Below are 21,663 nucleotides of genomic sequence, written 5' to 3'. Positions count from 1 at the left end.
CTGTTTTAGTTTGAAGTGTTCTGAAACACAGTCTTGAGACAACGCTTTTACACTGACTAGAAAAAGAACTTAAAGCAAGCCTGTTCATAGCTCATCACTTAGAGATCTAAAATTAAACTGCTAAAACTAGTAATTTGAAGTTTTCAAAAGTGACTACTGAATTTAATTAATTCTATTTCTCAGTGCATATTTTGTAACATCTAATAAATCTGATTTTCGTATGTGAAGTACCAATGTATCTTTTAGAAATCATCACTTTATGACTATTTCTAAAATAAAACATTCAAGAACAAAGGTAATGCAAAACGAAAAGTGGTTGTAAAAATTTTGATACATAAAATCCTGTTTGGGTATTTCCACTTTCTTTTTTCCTTCAACTTTTCTGATTGGCATCTGCATGCAGGTGTTGAATACTTCTTTAGTAAATTTGCTGATGATCTTAAATGGAGAAATGCTATTGACTGTCTTGAGGGATGAAGGCTTTCCAGAGGGGTCTAGAGAGATTAGGGCTTCTTACCATCAGCAGTGGCCCAAAATTTAAAAAGAACAAATGCCAGATCCTGCACTTGAGATGGATTAATGCCAAATCTAAGTATGCACTGGGAGATGAGTAGCTGGAGAGTAACTCTTCAGGAAGTGATATGGGGGTGCTGGTTGGTAGCAGGCTCAGTGTGAGCCAGCAGCGTTCACTGGCAGCTAAGAGAGCACCCTATGCTGGGGTGCACTAAACACAGAGCAGCCAACTGGTTAAAAGAGGCAATTCTTCCACTGTATTTAACACTGGTGTAGCTTCACCTTGAATATTGTGTGCAACTTTGCGCTTCATAATTTAAAAAATAAAAATAAAAATTAAGATACTTAGAAGTGTCCAGCGGGTAAGAAAGGTGGTAAAAGGGCAGGAGGGCTTGCCCCACAAGGAAAGGCTGTGAATGCTTGGATTGTCTAGTCTGGAGAAAAGAAAGCTGAGAGGTGACCTCCTTGCTCTCTACTACTTTCTGAGGAGGAAAACTGGAAAGAGATGCTCGTATTTTCTCCCTGTTATCTAGTTAGAGGACGCCTGGGAATGGATTAAAGCTGCATCTGGAGAGGTTCAGACTGGACATAAGGGAAATTTTGTTTTCCAAGTGGGTAGTCTGACACTGGAACAGGCTTGCTAGAGAGATGGTTGATGTCTTGTGCCTGCCTGCAACTGATTTCTGTCCTTAAGCTGATATGTTGGCTGTAGGGCCAAGGGGTGAATAACAAAAGTTTCTCACCTTCTAATAGCTCCACATGGCCAGTGCAAAAGTGTAATGGAGAACTGAGTGAATGGAGAGTAACAGTGAATTAATGTAGCCTGAAGTCAAGCTGCCATTAGATGCTGCATGCCAGACATGCTATAACTCAAGGAGGGAAGGTTTAGATTGGATGTCAAGGGAACGTTCTTTACAGAGAGTGGTGAGTTTCTGGAATAAGCTGCCCAGAGAGGTTGTGGATGCTCTGTACCCAGAGGTGTTCAAGAACAGGTTGGATGGGGTCCTCAGCAACTTGTAGCAGATATGGTGATTGGTAGCCCTGCCTGTGGCTGGGGTGCTGGAACTTGATGATCCTTGTGGTTCCTTCCAACCCAAGTCATTCTATGATTCTACGAACTTCAGTGCAAACTGGAGTCATAGGCAGCCATTTGATATGCCACAGTAGATATTGCCATTATGTTTTTCTCAATCCTTCTGGTGGCAGAATGCAGGCTACAGTTTGCTTTCAATTGGAGGTGTGTCCAGTGGGATCAACTGCCCCAGGGGTGGAAAAACAGTCATATAGTCTGCCATGGGCTGTTCCAGACTGCATTGAAACAGGTGGAAGTTCTTGAATACCTGTAGTACATTGATGACATTGTGTGGAGCAATAGAGCAGTGGAAGTTTAGGAAAACTGAAAGAAAATTGTCAAAATACTTCTGAAATCTTGTTTGACATATAGCAAAATATAGACAGGGGATCTGTGCAGGAGATCCAGTTTTTAGGACCCAAATGGCAAGATGGGTTTTGTCAGATACTTACGGATATGATAAAAAAAATTAAGGTGATGTCTTCACTATCTAGCAAAAAGGCATTCAAAAGTGTTGTGGAATATTCCCCTCTCTATATATTCACTTGAAAGAAGAACAATTTATAATGGGGCTCTGAGAAGCAACAAGACTTTGAACAAATTAAACAGGAGATAGTTCATACAGTAGTCCTTGGGACAGCCTGGGCAAGACAAGATAAAAAGAAAATTGCTCTACAGTGAAGCAACTGAGAATGATCTGGAGCTTCTGGCAGAATACTTCACGGGAGACTTGAGATCAACCCATAAGATTTTGGAGTCAGGGATCTTAGACCTGCTACACTCCAACTGAAAAAGAGATTTTGGCAGCATGCGAAGGGGTCCAAGCTGCTGTGGAAGCAGTTGATAGTGAAGCATATCTCCCCTTGGCACCTTGACTGCCAGTGCTGCTGGGCTGGATGTTCAAAACGAGGGTCTCTTCCATACATAGAATCATAGAATCATAGAATCACAGAATCACAGAATCATAGAATCACCCAGGTTGAAAAAGACCTTAAAGGTCATCGAGCCCAAGCATGACCTAATCATACTACCTTAACAACCCTTCATTAAATTATGTCCCTGAGCACCACATTCAAACAATTTTTAAACACATCCAGGGATGATGACTCAACTACCTCCCTGGGGAGCCTATTCCAGTGCTTAACAACCCTTTCTGTAAAGAAGTATCTCCTGATATCCAACCTAAACTTCTCCTGGCACAACTTGAGGCCATCTCCCCTCATCCTGTCATCTGTCACCAGTGAGAAGAGAACAATCCCACTCTCGCTGTAAGCACCTTTCAGATATTGGAAGAGAGCAATAAGGTCTCCCTTCAGCCTCCTTTTCCCCAGACTAAACAGCCCCAGTTCCCTCAGTCTCTCCTCATAGGGCATATTCTCCAAGCCCTTCACAAGCCTTGTTGCCCTTCTCTGGGCCTGCTCCAGCACCTCCATGTCCTTTCTGTACTGAGCTGCCCAAAACTGAACACAGTATTCAAGGTGAGGCCTCACCAGTGCCGAGTACAGGGGCAGGATGACTTCCCTAGTCCTGCTCACCACACCGTTCCTGATACAAGTCAGGATGCCATGGGCCTTCTTGGCCACCTGGGCACACTGCTGGCTCATATTCAGCCAACTGTCTATCAGTGCACCAAGGTCCCTTTCCATCAGGCAGCTTTCCAGCTACTCCTCCCAAAACCTGTAGGGTTGCCTGGGGTTGTTGTCACCAAAATGCGGGACCCGACATTTTTCCCTATTGAAACTCATACAGTTAACCTTGGCCCATTGATCCACTCTATCCAGGTCCCTCTCTAGTGCCTTTCTCCTCTCAGGCAGATCAACACTCCCTCTGAACCTGGTGTCATCTGCAAACTTACTGAGGGTGAACTCAATCCCCACATCAAGATCGTTAGTAAAGATGTTAAATAGAAGCGGCCCCAGTACCAAGTCCTGGGGGACACCACTCATGATCAGCCACCAACTGGATTTAACTCCATTGACCACAACTCTTTGGGCCCAGCCATCCAGCCAGTGTTTCACTCAGTGGAGCATACTCTCATCCAAACTATGGGCAGCCAGCTTCTCCACGAGAATGTTGTGGGAGGCAGTCTCAAAGGCTTTACTGAAGTCCAGGTAAACCACATCAACAGCCTTACCCTCATCCACTAAGTGGATCACCTTGCCATAGAAATGATTCAGCTGATGCTATGTTGGGTAGGCAGGTTGCACTGATCAAACAATGGTCTTGAATAGGAAACCTAAGGAATCTTGGATTCATACAGGCTAAAAGTACATTCTATATCACATGATGTCATCCTAAAAATATAACTGGGGAGAGCTGGCTGGGTCAGCTGTCACTGCTCAAGGAAGGGTTGGGCATTTATCTGTGGATGGTGAGCAATTGCACTGCACATCATTTGTTTTGTATATTATTTTATAATTACTTTCTCTCCCCTTTCTGTTGTATTAAACCCTATTTGTCTCAGCCAACCAGTTTTACTTTTTCTCTGAATCTCTTCCTCCTCCCATTGAGGTTGTATATGTATGAGAGAATAGCTATAAGGTGCTTAATAGGCTTCTGGATTAAACCACACCTGTTTTCCAAGGGAATGGACAAGGTAGACAGTTTTTTAGTTTCCTCTCTTTCTAATGTGTCTATACCAAAAGCCCAGCAGTATCCTTCTGGGTGCTTGAAGTACCCTCTCCTGGGCCAGTCAATTCCGAAGATGCACAAAGACTCTGGAGCAGTCACAATGGAATGCTTTTGCCACTCATTATCAGTAAAGCTTAGTTTAGCCTCCAATACTGTTCACTATTAAGATCCACCTGTCACTCCAAAAATACAGATGGGTTCTGCCAATTTATAGTTTCTTGGCAGTAGGATACACTGTACACTGATATAGAGCCTTATACTCCTGTGGTTCTGATGTGCCACGACACTGAATCCATGTTAACTCCATCCCACCAAAAAGTCAGACATTGATGCAGGTCAGGCCATCAATGTCTTGTTCTTGGCCACCTGTGCATATTTCTGAATCATGTTCAGTTGGCTGTTGATCAGAAACCCTAGGTCCTTCTCTGTTGAGTACTGTCATAGTTTTTATCAATATTCCATATCATAATATCCTGTTGTAAGCTCTTTGTACCCTGGGGGGCAGTTGGAACTACAGTTCCTGGTTTTCCGGAATGCTTTGTTTCCCACATGGCTTCTGGCTCTGGGAAGAAGGAACTGCAGTTCCTGGTTTTCCTGAGACTGTAATTCCCAAAATGCTTTGGTGGGTTCTGTTTTCTGAGAGGAAGATATAAAAAATGATGTGGAACTAGAGAATGAGGTCTCTTCTGCATTGACCAGCCATGAGTGAAGGGTTAAAAGCTTTCAAAGATACTTTTTACATTTGTTTGTTTGATTCATTATCCTTAATTACTCTGTATTATCTCATATTTTCTTAGTAAATTAGCTTTCCTCCCTATCTAATTGATCGGCTTTCACTATTTCAGCTTCTTTGTCTGGCTTCAAGGAAAAAAGGGAGGGAGGAAATGAAAGTTCCCTGATGCATGATAGTAACTCTTCAAACCACAACAAGTGTCTTCTCAGCCACTCATCCCTTAGCCTGAATGGGCTTGCTATGACCCAAATACAGAACCCAGCACTGAGCCTTGTTGAGTGTCATGTGATTGGACTCAGTCCATCCATCTGGCCTATCCAGATCCCTGTGCAAAGACTGCTACCCTCCAAGCAGATCTACAGTTCTGCCTAACTTGGTGTCATCTGCAAACTTACTGAGAGTACACTTGATCTCTTCATCCAGATCACTGACAAAAATGGTGAACAAAACTAACCTCTCTTCTGATCCTTGGTGTCTGGCTGCCAGCTATGACTCTTTGAGCCCAGCCGTGAAGTCTGTTTTTCATCTAGTGATAGTGTAAATGTTTCCAAGCCATGAGCAGTTTCTCCATGAGAATACTGTGGGGGTAGTATCAAATATTTTACTAAAATACAGGTAATATTCATCTATCATCCTTATGTTTTCCCTCACATCCAATACAGGATGGAGTTTTTCCTTAAACATCCTTTTAGAGTTGATGCATTTATAAAAACATTTTTAATTGTCTTTTATTACTCTATTCAAACTGAATTCCCCTTGGGCTTTGGTCCTAATTTTCTCCCTGCACAGTTTGTCAGTCTGTTCTAATCCTCCTGAATTACCTGTCACTTCTTCCAGACTTCATAAGCTCTTATTTTCTGTTTCTTGAATTCAAGAAGAAGCTCTGTATTCAGTTTTTCTGGTCTTCCTCCATGCCAGTTTGACTTTCAGAACAATGAAATGGCCCAATCTTGCATCGTCAAGATTTTATTCTTGAAGGTCCAACCTTCCTTGACCCTTTTACCTAGCAAGAGACTCTGTCAACAGGTTTCTTAACAGACCAAAGTTTTTCTTCCAGAAATCCAAGGAAGCAGTTCTGCTAACCACTGTCCTTATTTCACCAAGGATTGTGAACTCCATCATTTCATGATTGCTGTGCCCACGTTAGCCTTCAAACATCACATTATCCACAAGCTTTTTCCTCATTGAAAACAAGGGGTCAAGTGGAGAACTTTCCCTAGTTGGTTTCCTCATTACCTGTGACAGGAAGTTATTCTCCACACACTCTAGGAATCTCCTAGACATTTTCCTCTCAGTTATATAGTATTTCCAGCAGACATCTAGAAAATTGATGTTACCCATGAGACCAAGGAGCAGCAACTATGAGACCTATACTAGTTTCTTGCAGAATATTTCATCTACCTTTTTGTTCTGATTGGATGTTCTGTAGCAGAATCCCACCCTTATATCAGCCTTATTGATACTTCTCCTTACTCTTTCCCAGAGACACTCTTTCATTATCTTAATTAAGCTTAATGTTGTCAAGACCTTATCTAAATTATAGTGCTGCTCTACCTCCTCTCCTTCTATGTCTCTCTCACCTGATGGGTTTGTAACCACCTATCACAGCACTTCTAGCATGCGAGTCATCCCACCATGTCTTACTGAGGCCAATGATATCACAGGTCTGAGACTTAACTAGAACTTTCTGTTCTCCTTGTTTGTTTCCCATGCTGAATGCATTTGTGTAGAGACACTTAAGTTGGATCTCTGATCAGATAGTTTTATTAGATGAAATCACAGAAATTCCTTTGTGCTCCTCTTCACGTGGTCGCTTTACAAACCTCTGATCCATTTTTTGGCTCTGGGCATCTGTTGCTGGTGTTGATATCACAGTGGTAAGACTTGGATGGATTGCAGTTCCCCAACCCTGGTAACTTTAAAGCTCTCTTTACCAGCTTGGCAAGTTAAGGAGGCTCACACCAATCGACTTTTTGCAGAAAAGTAAGACTTTGGCAAAACACTGCAAAAAGAGTCATTAGAAAAGCGAGGAAGCCCCATCCCCTGCATGAGCAGACGATACCAAGCTGAGAGGTGCAGCTGATACAGTAGAGGGAAGGAAAGCTATCCAAAGGGACCTGGACAGGCTGGAGAAGTGGGCCCATGTGAACCTAATGAGGTTCAACAAGGTGAAGTGCAAGGTAATGCACTTGGGCCAGGGTAGTCCCAGGGGTTTATACAGGCTTGGTGAAGAACCTTTTGAGAGAAGCCCTGTGGAGAATGACTTGGGGGTCCTGGTAGATGAGAAGCTGGACGTGAGCCGGTAATGTGTGCTTGTAGCCCAGAAGGCCAACTACATCCTGGGCCGCATTAAAAGAGCAATGGCCAACAGGGAGAGGGAGGTGTTTGTCCCCCTCTACTCAGCTATTGTGAGGCCCCACCTGGAGTACTACATCCAAGCCCGGGGCCCCAGCACAAAAAAGACTCAGAGCTCTTGGAACAAGTCTAGACAAGGGCCACTAAGGTCATCAGAGGGCTGGAGCACCTCTCCTGTGAGGAAAGGTTGAGGGAACTGGGCTTCTTTAGCTTGGAAAAGAGAAGAGAGGGCTCTGGGGAGACTTCATTGCTGCTTTCCAGTACTTGAAGGGAACATATAAACAGGAGGGGGAGCAGCTGTTTACGAGGGTGTATAGTGATAGGACAGGGGGGAATGGTCTTAAACTGAGACAGGGGAAGTTTAGGTTAGATATTAGGAGGAAGTTTTTTACCCAGAGGGTGGTGACACATGGGAAAAGGTTGCCCAAGGAGGTTATGGATACCCCATCCTGGGATGCATTCAAGACCAGGCTGGATGTGGCTCTGGGCAGCCTAGTCTAGTGGTTGGTGACCCTGCACATAGCAGGAGAGTTGAAACTCAGTGATCATTGTGGTCCTTTTCAACCCAGGCCATTCTGTGATTCTCTGATTCAAGTGCTGGGTCCTGCACTTTGGCCAGAATAATCACAGAAAGTGCTACAGACTTTGGGCAGAGTGGCTGGACTTTTTGGAGGAAATGGACCTGGGGATATTAGTTTCCTCCCCTGGCTAGCTCTCCATAGTTTTATAGTGTTTTCTCATGATGTCATATGGTATAGAATATCCGTTGGGCTGGTTTAGGTCAGCTCTCTTCGTTCTGTCCTCTCCCATCTCCTTGTGCCCCCTCAACACCTTCATTGGCAGGACAGTACAAGAAGCTGAGAAACTGATGTGTCCTTAGCTCTGTATATTACTGCTCAGCAACAACTAAAACATCGCTGTGTTAACATTTGCTTTCTAAAACCAAAATAACATACCAGACACTAAGAGGAAAAACAACTCTGTCCCACTTGAAAACAAGACACAAGTTTACCTCAGGCAGGGGGGCAAATCTCTTAGTTCTTCTGGTCCTTACTCTATCAAGTTACCATTCACCTATGTTTTCAATATCACTTCCTTCTGTACAGCTTTGAAAGGGAGTTTCTGTTTATGAATCCACTGCAAACTGTGCCTGAAATCTCCTCACCATCTGAAGTTATACAGCTGCAGCTCAGCCAACTACTGCAGGCCTTCTGTTGGAGTTGATATTTTGCAGGCAGGTTTTTTGTTCATCTCTGACAAAGAAAAAATGTCTTGGCACCAACTGCAATCCAAAATCTGCACTGCAGCCTTCACATTCAGCAGTAGTGTCTGGGTAGGATCAGGAGGAAGTAGAGGAGAAATCCCAGCTGTAGCTGCAGCCTTTACTTTATGACATGAATGCCCAGCCTTTTGGCTTGTCTGGGCCACACTGAAGAGGAATTCTGTTGGGCTGTGTACAAAATATATAATATAACTAATGTATATTTAAGTAACAAAATCTTTATTCTTACATTTTTTGACTAAAACATAAAAAGAAGAGCAACAAAAACATAGAAGTAGTGGGACAGTTGGCCTTGTTTTTGTGAAACTAATGCATCAACCTCGTTCACTGGCAGTGGCTGCGGTTCTTAGTTGGTTCTCAAGGTGCTCATCAGAGATTTATGATGAAATTTTACTCTTTCCATGCTTCATCATTGAAAACAGTTTTTCATAAGGGTACATATTGCTAAAAAGCAATGACATGAATAAGGCTTGATTGTGAAGTGAAGGATATTTTTCTCTAGTCAAACAGGTCTTATTAAAGTCTAGTAAATGATCTATTGTTCTTCTTTGAGTTGAATGTCTGACTGCAACTTTATACATTCTGTTTGAAAATTTGCGGGTGGTTTATTTAAATCAAGTGGTACAATGGAGAAAAAAATATACCAATAATTAATGATTCTGAGGGAAATCTTGAAACCTATTCTCAAATTCCTTTATCAAAACAGAAAGAAAGGCTTCATATTTTTCACTGTTCAAAGGACAGTGTTTAGTCAATGTATCAAAATGCGTAACATTATTTGCCATAACTTCTTCTTGCCATAATTTGATTTTAATTTTGAACACTGTTACAGTTTGAAACATAGCACAAATAAGTTGATTTTCACCATGAACACTCATTGAAGTCCACCAAAAATGCTAAATCTGTGAGCGTTTTTCATCTTCAATTTAGCTGTGCACTGTGTCCTCCCCTCCACAGTGTTCCACTATCATGCTCTGTTTGCAGTGTTCCTAATTTTTAGTACTCCCTAGCTCTGTATCTTCTACTATTTGTTCTGGTTGCCCAGGCCTCCTCATCTGCTCTCATGAGAGGTGCTGGCTCATGACTACTCTTTCAGTTAGCCCAGAGTTTCCTTGGCTCAGAAGGGTTTCCTACACACCATGATCTAGTGTTCAGATGCTGAACTGATCAGCTCTGGAGCAGCATGTCTCACTATGTGACAAAATAAAGAACAGCACAGACATAATCTTTCTAGGATTCATAGATTTTCCTAAATGTTACAACCACAGTTCTTTTTCAACCTCTAAACTTTCACCAGAGAAAATGTTTTGCCATATACTTTCCTTTGTACCATTTGTCTTTGCAAACTGGATGATTCTGATGGGACATCTTTCAGTTGGTTTCTTTTTTGGTATAATTCTCTGTTCAGTTTAAGTGTTGGAGACATAGACTAGTCTTTTCTCTCTAGACTGAATTTGGACAAGTCAACCAGTACTTCTTTCTTATGCTTTTGGCTGCAAGATACTCAGGACTGTCTCAGTGCAAGCCAGAATTTAATCAGCCAAACGATGACTTCTGGGTATAAAAACTCTGTATCATAGATTAATCTCTAATGCCAACCAATCAGTTACTCAGTTGTTCTTTTTCTGTCTACCAGCTTGCGGAATTCAGCTGGCAGCACTTCAGTGTACTTGGGGTTTGAGAAATCTGGAAGTTCAGTTAAAGGACATGAGCCTCAGGGGTATGACCAAACTATCTGAAGAAGAGTTTTGTTTACTGTAACTCAGTCTGGCATGGAACACCATGTAGCAATATTTACATCTCCTTAGAATTCTTAATTAGGAATCTGGCCTCCTTCAGCTTTTTGGAATTAGGTAAAGGACAAAGCTAAACTAGCATAAAGTTTTTCTGTTCATGCAGTCATGTACATGTGTGTGCATGTGGATGTATGTTTATATTTTTCTTGTCACAACAGAGACAGCTCCCAGGCCAAGATGCCTTCTCATATCTTTTCAGTGACCTTTTAATACATCTCAGATTTCTCTGTCTTCCTTTGCCTTTTGAATCCTGCACAAAACTCATCCACTTCCATTTGCTTGCATAAAATTTCCTGTGGTTTAAGCTATGATTTATCCCAAGTGTAATGGTAAAGTAATTTGGTAGTTCTTTGCTGAAGGAAGGAATCAAGTAATAATATATTTCTGCTTCAGATATTTAAATGATACATTTCTTAATACTTGCATAATTTCCAGGCACTTATGTGGGGAGGAAGTGTAAATATTCACTCCTGCACAAACAGGCTCCACAATTCATCTCTGTTAATGTAACATGAATTCCGTGCTGAGGACTAAACTTTTTTTTTTTCTTCATTCAGGTTTGTTTACATACAGTGTTGGCTTGTGGAATGGCTGATTTTGTTCTTAAATTACTGATATAGAGGATATCTTTGGCTTGATTTCATTCGTATGCCATAATCATCCATTAGTTAGAAAAATACAGATATTTAATTGTAACTCTCTGCTTTAGATTAAAATGAAAATTGATTTCTGGAGTGTATATATAATGCATCTCAATACTTGAGAGTAAAAAGTTAATAGTTGCATGAAAATCAATATACTTGTGAGATCTACAGTTCCTTGTGAAAGGTACATCTGCCAAAAAATGATATGTACAAGTGGCTCTATTCTTACTTTGTCATTACTAAAGCAACCGGTTTATTATTATTATTTCTTTGACAAACAAGCTTTTAAGAAGTCAAATGATAGAATCTTCCATACACACATCACTGAAGAATATCATTAATTGTAAGCAAAACAGCAGATTCCAGTGAGAAATAGTCAACATTCATTACAATCCCCTCTACATCTGGGAGTCTTCTGAAAAGAGAAACTGAGTTGTAAAATGAAGTACAATCCTTTACTGGCTATAGCACAGTTCTCTACCATTTTTATTTTCTGTCCCAGTGACATTTGCTTCTCTCATATGCACAAAATATTAAATTCTGTAATTTTTTTCCTGCTTTCTCTTTTTTCTTTTTTCTCTTTTCTCTTTTCTTTTTTCTCTTTTCTTTTTTTCTTTCTTTTTTCTTTTTTCTTTTTTCTTTTCACTTTTTTTTTTCTTTTTTCTTTTTTCCCCTTCCAGGTTGTGTATGCATATATTTTTTAGAGTTGTAGAACCAGAGAACAGCCGAGGTTACAATGGACCACTAGAGCATCTGGAGCTGATGGCTCAGTACCCATGTCCATGCAGCTTTTGAAGATTTTGAAGAAGAGAGACTCCACAGGCTGTCTGGACAACCTATTCCAGTGCTCCATCACCCTCACAATAAAGTGTTTCATGATGTTAAGACATAATCTATTATTTTCCTGTTTGTAACCAATATCTCTTGTCCCAGTACCGAGAACCACTAAAAAGGGCATGGCTCCATTGCCTCTGCACCTCTTCGTACATATTGAGATTACCTGAGCCTTTCCTTCTTCAGGCTAAACTGTCCCAGTTCTCTCAGTTCTCTTAGACAGTTCCCTAATCATCTTCATGGCTCTGCAATGGGGCTTTTTCCAGCATGTCTGTATCTTTCCTGTACTGGGGAACTTGTAACGTCACAGTACTTCAGGTATGGCCTCTCCATTGCTGTGCAGAGGAAGGCTTACATACCTTGGCCAGCTGCCATACTAATGCATCCAAGGATACACAATCATCATAGCTGTCTCACATTTAAATTGATGTCCACTTGGACCCACAGGGCCTTTTTCATGAAACTTCTTTCCAACTGAGTACATGTACTGCTGTCTGGTGTTGTTTCTGCCCAGATGCAGGCCTTTGCACTTCTTACTGAAGTTCATAATGTTAATTTCAGCTCATTTTTCTGGGCTTTCCTGGTTCCTGGATGGCAGTATGACCTTCTGGTGTACTAGCCACATATCCCAACTTAGTGCTGTCTGTGAACTTGCTGAGGGTACACTCAACCTCATCATCTAGATCAGCTATGTCAAACCTGGAGCCCACAGACTGCCTGTAGCCTTGGACAACTAGTAGCATGGCCCCAGGAGATTATATAATGCTATTTTTAGTAATATTTTTTATGAGTTGATTCATCAGCAAGTGCTCTGGCTGTATGACAGAGAAAATGCAATTACCAAAGTAAAAGTAAAAACTGAACAGCTCTTAAGACAAATAGTCTTCATGTTATGCTATAATTTTTTAGTTATTCGACCTGCTTTTTTATTCCAATTACATCTTTCACTGTAAAGAGTTTGGTCATTTGTTTTGGCTTTTAATGGCTCTGGACAGTACAAGAAGGTTTGACTCATAATTTCTGTTGTTTCCATGTCAGATATGTGGAAGTGGTAACAGCAATTCAGACATAAATGAAGTGTACTAGAGATTACTCAGAAGTAATCTCTTTTCTTTTTTACTTTTTTTTTTTTTTTTTTTTTTAATTAAACTGTGGTCTTTATTGGATAGAAACTGACTTCTTGAGAAAGGCTATTTGTGGCTGAAATGCTAGGTCTGCCCTCTGGTGCAAACCTTCTTGGAAAGTGAGAAATAATGTTATATCCAGAGCATTACTTTTTAATGAGTTTTCTTCCTTGTCTGTTATTATCCAAGATTTCCTTTGCATCAGCTGCAAGAGCCTTTCTCATTAAAACAAATGATCATGTATTGCCCCTACAAAGTCTAGATGTTAGATAGATGTTAGTTTTTCCCTGGGCTAGTTTCCTTAGTCTAGACCTTTTTTCTATTTCAGGGAATACATAACTTGAAACCAGAGGGAAATTACATATCCATATATATTCATACCTTCACATATATTGAATAGACATCTCTGAAGTGTCTATAGCACTAGTGAATTAAGTTCTGTTCACATACTACTGAAAAAAATAACATTAGAAAAAATGGTGTTGCTTAACAACGTATATAAACATAACCTTTTCATTTATCTATGATTTTATTTTAGTAAAACCTATGTAAATTTGCAAAACATGGCAAGTGCCATGAAATTATAGACTAGTTATCATGTTCTGTCTTTTGTTTTCTTTTCAGCCTCAGACTAGCTTGTTGAAAAATATGTTAAAGAATATATGGTAATTAGATTGAACCATTTGACTTACTAAACGAATTGCAGAACTACTATGGCCACTCTCTGTATAGAGGCTGATCCACATCTTTAAATTCCTCTGAATTTCATGCATTTTTGATCGAGTGCTTGCTGCATATGAACAATTGAATATGTGGTGTTGGTGCACGGTTTGATACACTTCAGGTAGGTAAATGGTATTTGTGCAGTCTGGATGCAAAAGTACAGACAAAACACTGTGTGGAGAGTACTTGAGTGCTGTATTCCTTCTGAAAACACAGACTAACTCCTTCACCTTTGAAAGTAATCTACAAAGTATGAGTGATAAAGGTGTCATTGTGTGAAGGACAGCAAAGGATTAAATCTTTTTCATTTGTGTCCAGGGAAAGAGAAACATCTCCTTTTATCCTTCCTTGTACTCTAGTTACAAAAATATTATCTGTTAAGTTCCTTTTGTCTTACAGAGTCTTGTTCATGACTGAGTTGCTGAAGATATACATCTACCTAATCTATATAATACAAAGCCAAAGCAGTATAGGTGTAAACTGCTATATATAACTATTGTTTCTCTTAAATAAGAAAAAAAAAAAAAAAAAAAAGAATAGAAAATGTAAATCATTGCAAAAAAAATAACATAAATTTTTATTACTCATTTCAAAGTTAATTTTATATGCCATGTGTTTAAAAATAACTACCTCATTACTAAGATGCACTGTGATATTAAGAATGATGAAAAAATTATGAGGTGTAATGGCAAAATAGAAAATCATCCATACTGGATGTTCTCAGCCACTTGTATTTCCATTCATAATAACTCCAGAATGAATAGGAAAAAAAGAATTGCCTTAATCAAGCAAAAATTCTCTATGCATTACTGTGGCTATATTTGATTAAATGAAATCAGGAAGTCTGTTTTATGTCTGTGCAGGACTACCATAAACTGACTGACGAAATATATTTCAATTATTTTATTCCTGAGATACCAGGATTAATGTTGATTGCTAACAATCTCTTCAGCACCATAAAATCTATAGAGAAGTACTTTTCTAAATCAGACAGAGTTTTGAACTGGTATCAAATACCAAAATACAATTTAATAGGACTCTAAATTATGAAAATGGCATGAGTACAAATAGGACATCAGGAACTCAATACATATTCTTTGTTTAAAGTGTCACATTGCTTCATTCATAGGGTTTATATTTGAGGGTAAAAAAATAATATAATCTCATTTTCTAAGTGCTTTTTGACATTCTTTTCAAGTATGAAAAATTCAGTTCAGATTAATTTTTTAATAAATTTAAAATAAGTAAATGAGAAAAAAATCTGCTTCAGAATGATGGTGATGTTTATTCTTTTCTAAAGCAGCAATTTGATTGCAATTGCTTGCGTGAAGGAAATTATTTCTGTCAACACAGTGAGAAGACGTGAGCTTTTTACTACCGTACTAATACGGCTCAACTCAACCATATTATGATAATAAATTATACCATCTGAGAAAACAGTTTAGCACTACTTTGTAACAACAACAGAGAAAAAATGTATGATTTTCTTTAGTTTTCCCATATTTATAGTCATAATATATATTTATTTTCATAATATATGTAATAAATCATTAATATTTATTGTTCATAACATAAAAACATTCAAGACAAAGTCAGATTCTTTGGCAGATTTTACAGGTGATGCCAGGCAGCCACACCCATACAGACACATTTCCACTGATATCTTTCACTTCTGTCCTAAACTTTCAACCTTTAATATTTTTAATTTTTTTTAAATTACAGATATGTAAGAAAATGGCGAGACATCTTAATAATGTTTACAAATGACTCAAGGTTTCATCAGTGAAGTAGAAAACTAAGAACTTAAGTCAATCTACTGAATTCCTTTTGGAAAATGGAATTCCAATCTGATAAGAAGGAACTTTTAAACTATAGGTGGTAAGTAAATAAAAGTGACTGCATGTGGCCCATGTGCCAGAAAAGGCTATTGTAAACCTTACCTGTACAAGCAGCAGTCTTGATAGAAGTTTCTCTTATCTCTCTATTTAAAAATACCGTGACCATTCTTGGATAAATCAGTTTCAGGGATAAGAGCCATTAGTGAACAATTCTCCAATTAGGAGAGAAAATTCATAAAAACAAGAAAAAAATCAGTGTTTGAAAATATGCATAAGTAAAATGACAAAATATGTGACGGAAGCAGATAAATTGACAACATATAGACCTGGAAATTTTGTAAGTAATTCTTGGAATAGAAATATATTGGAGAATTTGTTAACCAGGATCTGAATTTAAACAGAATTTAAACTCACACAAATTTACACAAAAATTTACTGACACAGTTAAATTCACACAAATTTACACTGTTTGTAAAACACACTTTGATTAGCATTGTTAACCAACACTACAACTTGTATGATTTGGGATGAATTTGCTGCATCAGCACTTTTTACACCAACTAAATACTTTTCTGAAAAAGAAACTCCAATTCAAATGAAAAGTGAAGGTCTCCTACAGCATGTGATACACAAAATTTTGGACTAGATTAAATCAGTGTTCTGGCTGATAATTGATACAATCTATGAATTACTCCAAAAATGCTTCTTGTGTATGATAATTCATTTTATATTTGTGTTTCAAAGGAAGAAAAATATGCTACAATGTATGAAACTGATGATGCCGTAGGACATGGTTGCTGTTCACATCAACAGAATAACTTGTTTGAACAAATAAGCTTAGGTGGATATATGAAACTTCCTAAATGAATGATGACTTTTATGATGAAAATCTCTTCTGCTTGATTAGACACTGGAGAGCAGTAGAGACAGAAAGACAAAAAAGAGTGACTTGATATTGTAGTTTTTACATTTTTATGTCTTAGTAATAGGTCACTGGTAGATGTTTACTAAATGAAATATCATAGAAAAATAAAGTTTTAACTTGAAGATTTATGGACAGCTTAATCTCTAGAGTCTTCTTGAAACTTTTTTTTTTTTTTTTCTTTTCCCCAGCAAGATTATGTTTAAAAGTTTTAGAAATGCTTCCTGGGTTTCATAACATGAACCATATACTTTAAAAAAAAAAAAAAAAAAAAATCAACAAAAAATCCACCTAATAGCAGACTTCTTTATTTTTCTTAAAAATAAAAATTGCTTATTCAAAAGAAAAAAAAATCAAAAAATTAAGAACCAAATAATACTCTACGACATTTATATGTCAAGTACTTGTAGCTTTAATACTATAGTTAAGACTATTATAAAATTAGAATAATATAACAGCATATGGATAATAGCAAAAATAGCAAACAGCTAACGAATCAATCACTAGAATCATAAATCTTTGTATATATACAAGTATATATATATATCCCTGTACGTTTTTAATTTATGTTTTATTCATATATTGTTTACAGTGTTGCATGAGATTTTTCCTATAATTGTTTTCATTTTTCATATAATTGACTGGAAGATAAAAATTATGCAGGCTTATATTGCAATCAGGTGAAAGTTAGAAGAGAAATAGGGAAATATATGCATGATATTTTGTTTTTCTAGTGATTAATCCCACTAACTTTATTTTTCCTCTCTGAAATTGTGAGAAACAATGCATAGCAGCCCATCTCTGTAGGTTCATGGTACAGCTTTTCAAATGTGTGAACTCTGGTGCACTGAGTTTTCCATGAACAGATAGACATCATTATGGGAAAGCAGGTTTTTGTTAGACTGTCTCAGGCAGGATGTCCAAAATGAGGTTTAGCCCAAAGAACTAATTTAAAGTTCACGTTAGAAGATGCCTCTGGAGGTCACCTGATCCAATTGCCTGCACAAGCACGGTCACCTGTGTTGTTTGCCTGGGTTTACACCCAGATAGTTTTTAGAGATCTCCAAGGAGGGAGATTTCACAGTATCTCTGGGCAACTTGTGTCAGTGCTGCCACCGGCACAGTAAAGAAGTGATGTTCAGAAGGAATCTCCTTTACTTCATTTTGTGCTTGTTTCTTCTGACCCTTGGACTGGACACCACTGGAAACAGCATGGCTTCACCTTCACTGCACCTCCCCTCCAGGGAGGAAAGGATCACCTTTCTCTTGAACTTCAGGGATACTTTCCTTTATGCAGTTGCGAATACTGTTGGCCTTCTTGGCATGAAGGACACAATCCTTACACAATCACAATATGGCAAGAAGCAGATCTTGTTCCTGCCCTCAGGCTTCTACTCCAGCAATGCATGGAAGACTCTCACTTTGTTGCTTTAATTTTTCTCCTTGACATCTCTCTTTCTCTGTATCTCTTTCCTGGTTGACTGACCTTACTACCTTTCTGTCTTTCTAATTTCTCCCACACCCTTGCTCAGGTGTGTCATCTGCCTTAGTATTGTCTGTTTTGTGTCTTTTCATGTCTAGTAATTACTGCCTTTTATTAAAAAATAATAATAATAATAATAATAAATGTTTGTTTAGATGTACAATGTGTTTCTCTGTCCATTCCGGACACAACTGGAAAAAGCATTTCCAAAAATTTGATAAGTACACACTACTTCTTAAGCCAAATTTATTATAGCTACAGAGATGCTCCTTACCCTAGTCAAGGTATGTGCTTGTCTGTGTGTTGTTGATAATGCACTTTTTTTTTGAGGTGCAGAAAATTTCAAATTCAGTTCCAAACTTTTTGTTTGTTTACTTACTTCCTATGTGAATTAAAGGTTATTTCCTTGTCCACCTTCAAGAATTTGGGGTACTCTTATGATTAAATCAAATGAAGGAATTAAAAAAAAAAAAACAAAAAACAACCCACAAAAGTTCAATTCTATAGCTTTTTGAAGATTTAAGTTAGAAATACGTACTTGTGTGCTAATTAGCATTATTGTTACAAGCTGCTTCAACTGCTATGCAATAGCAACATATCTATATATTTTGATGCTATGCAGTAGCAATAAATCTACTAGTCTGTTATTTGTAGTGATAATCCACATATCACTCCTTGAGCAATCGGGTTCCATGGAAACGTTTATAAACTGAGGAAGTCTGACTCAATGTTATGTTTTACCCTCACAGAATTTTCTTGAACAGAGACCTTATCTATTCCTTGCAGACCATGAATATCTTACTGTGGAAAAAAAAAAATATAGAAAAAAAAATATTGTTCCAGGGCCAATCATCCTTGTCAGGTGATATCATAGCAGTAAGTCCTTTATAAATGCAAGTATGAGTTCTGATTTTTTTCACTACAGATTTCTGCCTATTGTTTTCAAAATTCTGCATGTGACTCTGTGAAAAAGGCTGCAGTCCTGAAGACTACTCCTTTCTCTTTAGATTCTTTGCCCTTTCTTTTTATTCTTCCTCGTTGTCTTTGAGTGCTACCAATCATTATTATTACAGAACAAGCGACTTTATCTCCTGAATGTATGAACACTGTGCTTCCTCTCCAACTTCACCTTCTAGTGAAAGGCTAAGGATCCTGGTGAAATGAGGGTAAAGGGCTTCACATGGTTTACAAGGGTCAAGAAGATAATGTCTCATGCTTTTACAGATCCCTGATCTTGTTCCCTCTTCCCCTTTTCATCTTCAGCCTCAGTACATACAAAGTTCTTTTATATATGATCTTCACAGGCTTGTGAGACATAAAAAGAAATATCAGCTCCAGCCTTACAGTGTAAATCAAGAAGATATTCTAAGAAGGATTAAAAGATAAATGTACAAGTGGAACTCTGGATTACTGATGGACAAGTTTTATGGGCTGTGTGCAGGAGCTAAAAGCCAACATTCCTGGTTTGTGATGAGAGTAGATTACACCATGGTTGGAGAAGAAAAAAGTGAAGATTTGTAAATAAAAACTATGGACAATTTGTGAAAAGATCACATATGTAAACTAGGGAATTGCATAATAAGATTAAATGTAGGTGTAGAACGTGGCATGAAGGAAGGTAGAATTAGGTGGTACCTATCTCTTCTGAAACAAACTTAGAATCCTACTACCAATCAACATATTCTACATACCACACACATTTTTTCTCGAGTAAAATATAAACTAATTAAAAACTTCCCTAGAATGTTGTTAGGTTACCTAGTAGAGCACAGAATAACCACTTGTGCCATTTCTTTCCAAATTTCCAAATCTACCAACATGTAGATGGGTACATGGGTTCCTTCTGTGTTTCCAATGGATCATCATGTACAAAGAACCATCTGGTTCCTGAGAGATTTGAATGGGGCTTCAAATACACCATATATGTGCCTGAGGTAGATGTATGTTTTTAGCACTTTGCAGCTGTACATTAGGTGAGCCTGGGCATTTCTTTCCACAGGCATGTTACTATGTTTTACTAGCACTGAGTGAGTCTGGAGTTACTTAAAGAAGGTAATTCTGTGATATATGTTCAATCTTCCAATTTTTTTTTTTTCAAGTTTCAAAATAATTTGTAGAGAAAGGAAACTTTATTCATAAGATTTTTTTTTTCTCTTTTGAATGTAAGCAGGTGGCTTGGCATATACATTTCTCAACTGCACATTTCACTTTGAGCATAGAATTATCATAGAATCACAGAATGGCCTGGGTTGAAAAGGACCACAATGATCACTGAGTTTCAACTCTCCTGCTATGTGCAGGGTCACCAACCACTAGACTAGGCTGCCCAGAGCCACATCCAGCCTGGTCTTGAATGCATCCCAGGATGGGGTATCCATAACCTCCTTGGGCAACCTTTTCCCGTGCGTCACCACCCTCTGGGTAAAAAACTTCCTCCTAATATCTAACCTAAACTTCCCCTGTCTCAGTTTAAGACCATTCCCCCCTGTCCTATCACTATACACCCTCGTAAACAGCTGCTCCCCCTCCTGATTATATGTTCCCTTCAAGTACTGGAAAGCAGCAATGAAGTCTCCCCAGAGCCCTCTCTTCTCTTTTCCAAGCTAAAGAAGCCCAGTTCCCTCAACCTTTCCTCATAGGAGAGGTGCTCCAGCACTCTGATCATCTTAGTGGCCGTCCTCTGGACCTGCTGTAAGAGCTCAGCGTCCTTCCTGTTCTGGGGGCCCCAAATCCACGCATCTCCAATTTAGAGAGAAGGGTGTGGTGAGGGACCATTTCAGAGGCTTTGCAGAAGTCTGGGTAGATGACATCCATCGCCCTCCCCCCGTCCACTGAAGCTGTCACTCTGTCATAGAAGGCCACTAGATTGGTCAGGCAAGATCTGCCGTTGGTGAAGCCATGATGGCTATCTCAAATCACCTCTTTGTCTCATAATATTCAAGTCTTATATATAGTCAAAGAATAAGAAGGTAAAATGTATCCTAAATGACAAAGTCACTAAAACTACACTTTTCTTTCATATATATTTCCTTTTCCAGCAAATTCCAAAGTCCTGGCAGTTTTATCATGGCAGGTTCATACCTCTTACAAATATTGTTCATTTTTAATTCTAGAGACCAAAAAATAGTGCAGCATGGAAAGTATTTGAAATTCTTGTCTGATTAGGATTTTTTAAAGAATAAAACAAATTTTTAAAGAATAAAACTTTCCCCTTTATTACTAATGTAGACCTCATCATACAGCTTATCTTAAACTTAGGTCTAACAAACCCTGAACAAACAGTCAAACATCAATTGATCATCACTACCCTTACCTGGTAGAAAGTACCAGGATCCTGAAGCGCTTCTGATGGTTCTTGTCTTTGCAAGACAAATAACGCAAAGTCATTCATTCACCTTTCTTCCCCAATCTTTATATTATTATTTACTATTTGAGTCAGAAGTACATTTTTATGGCTTAGTTGTACAGCACATCAAACTTTAAATAAAATGTGGCTGAATTTAAAGTTCTGTATCTAATGTACCAGTTATGTGAGTAATTCATTAGGTTTGCCACTGATTTATGAATTATACAAATGACTTTTTAAGCATAAAGTTGATTGGGATCCATACATCATACTTTAGAAGAAAATATGTGTTTTATTAATAGCAGATTGATTATAAAAATTGAGCTTAAAATTTAACGTTTATGTTTATTATTTGAACTATGGATTG

The sequence above is a fragment of the Gallus gallus genome, chromosome Z (assembly GCF_016699485.2).
Source record: "Gallus gallus isolate bGalGal1 chromosome Z, bGalGal1.mat.broiler.GRCg7b, whole genome shotgun sequence".
Lineage (NCBI taxonomy): Eukaryota > Metazoa > Chordata > Aves > Galliformes > Phasianidae > Gallus > Gallus gallus.
Note: the sequence above shows the minus strand (reverse complement) of the source record.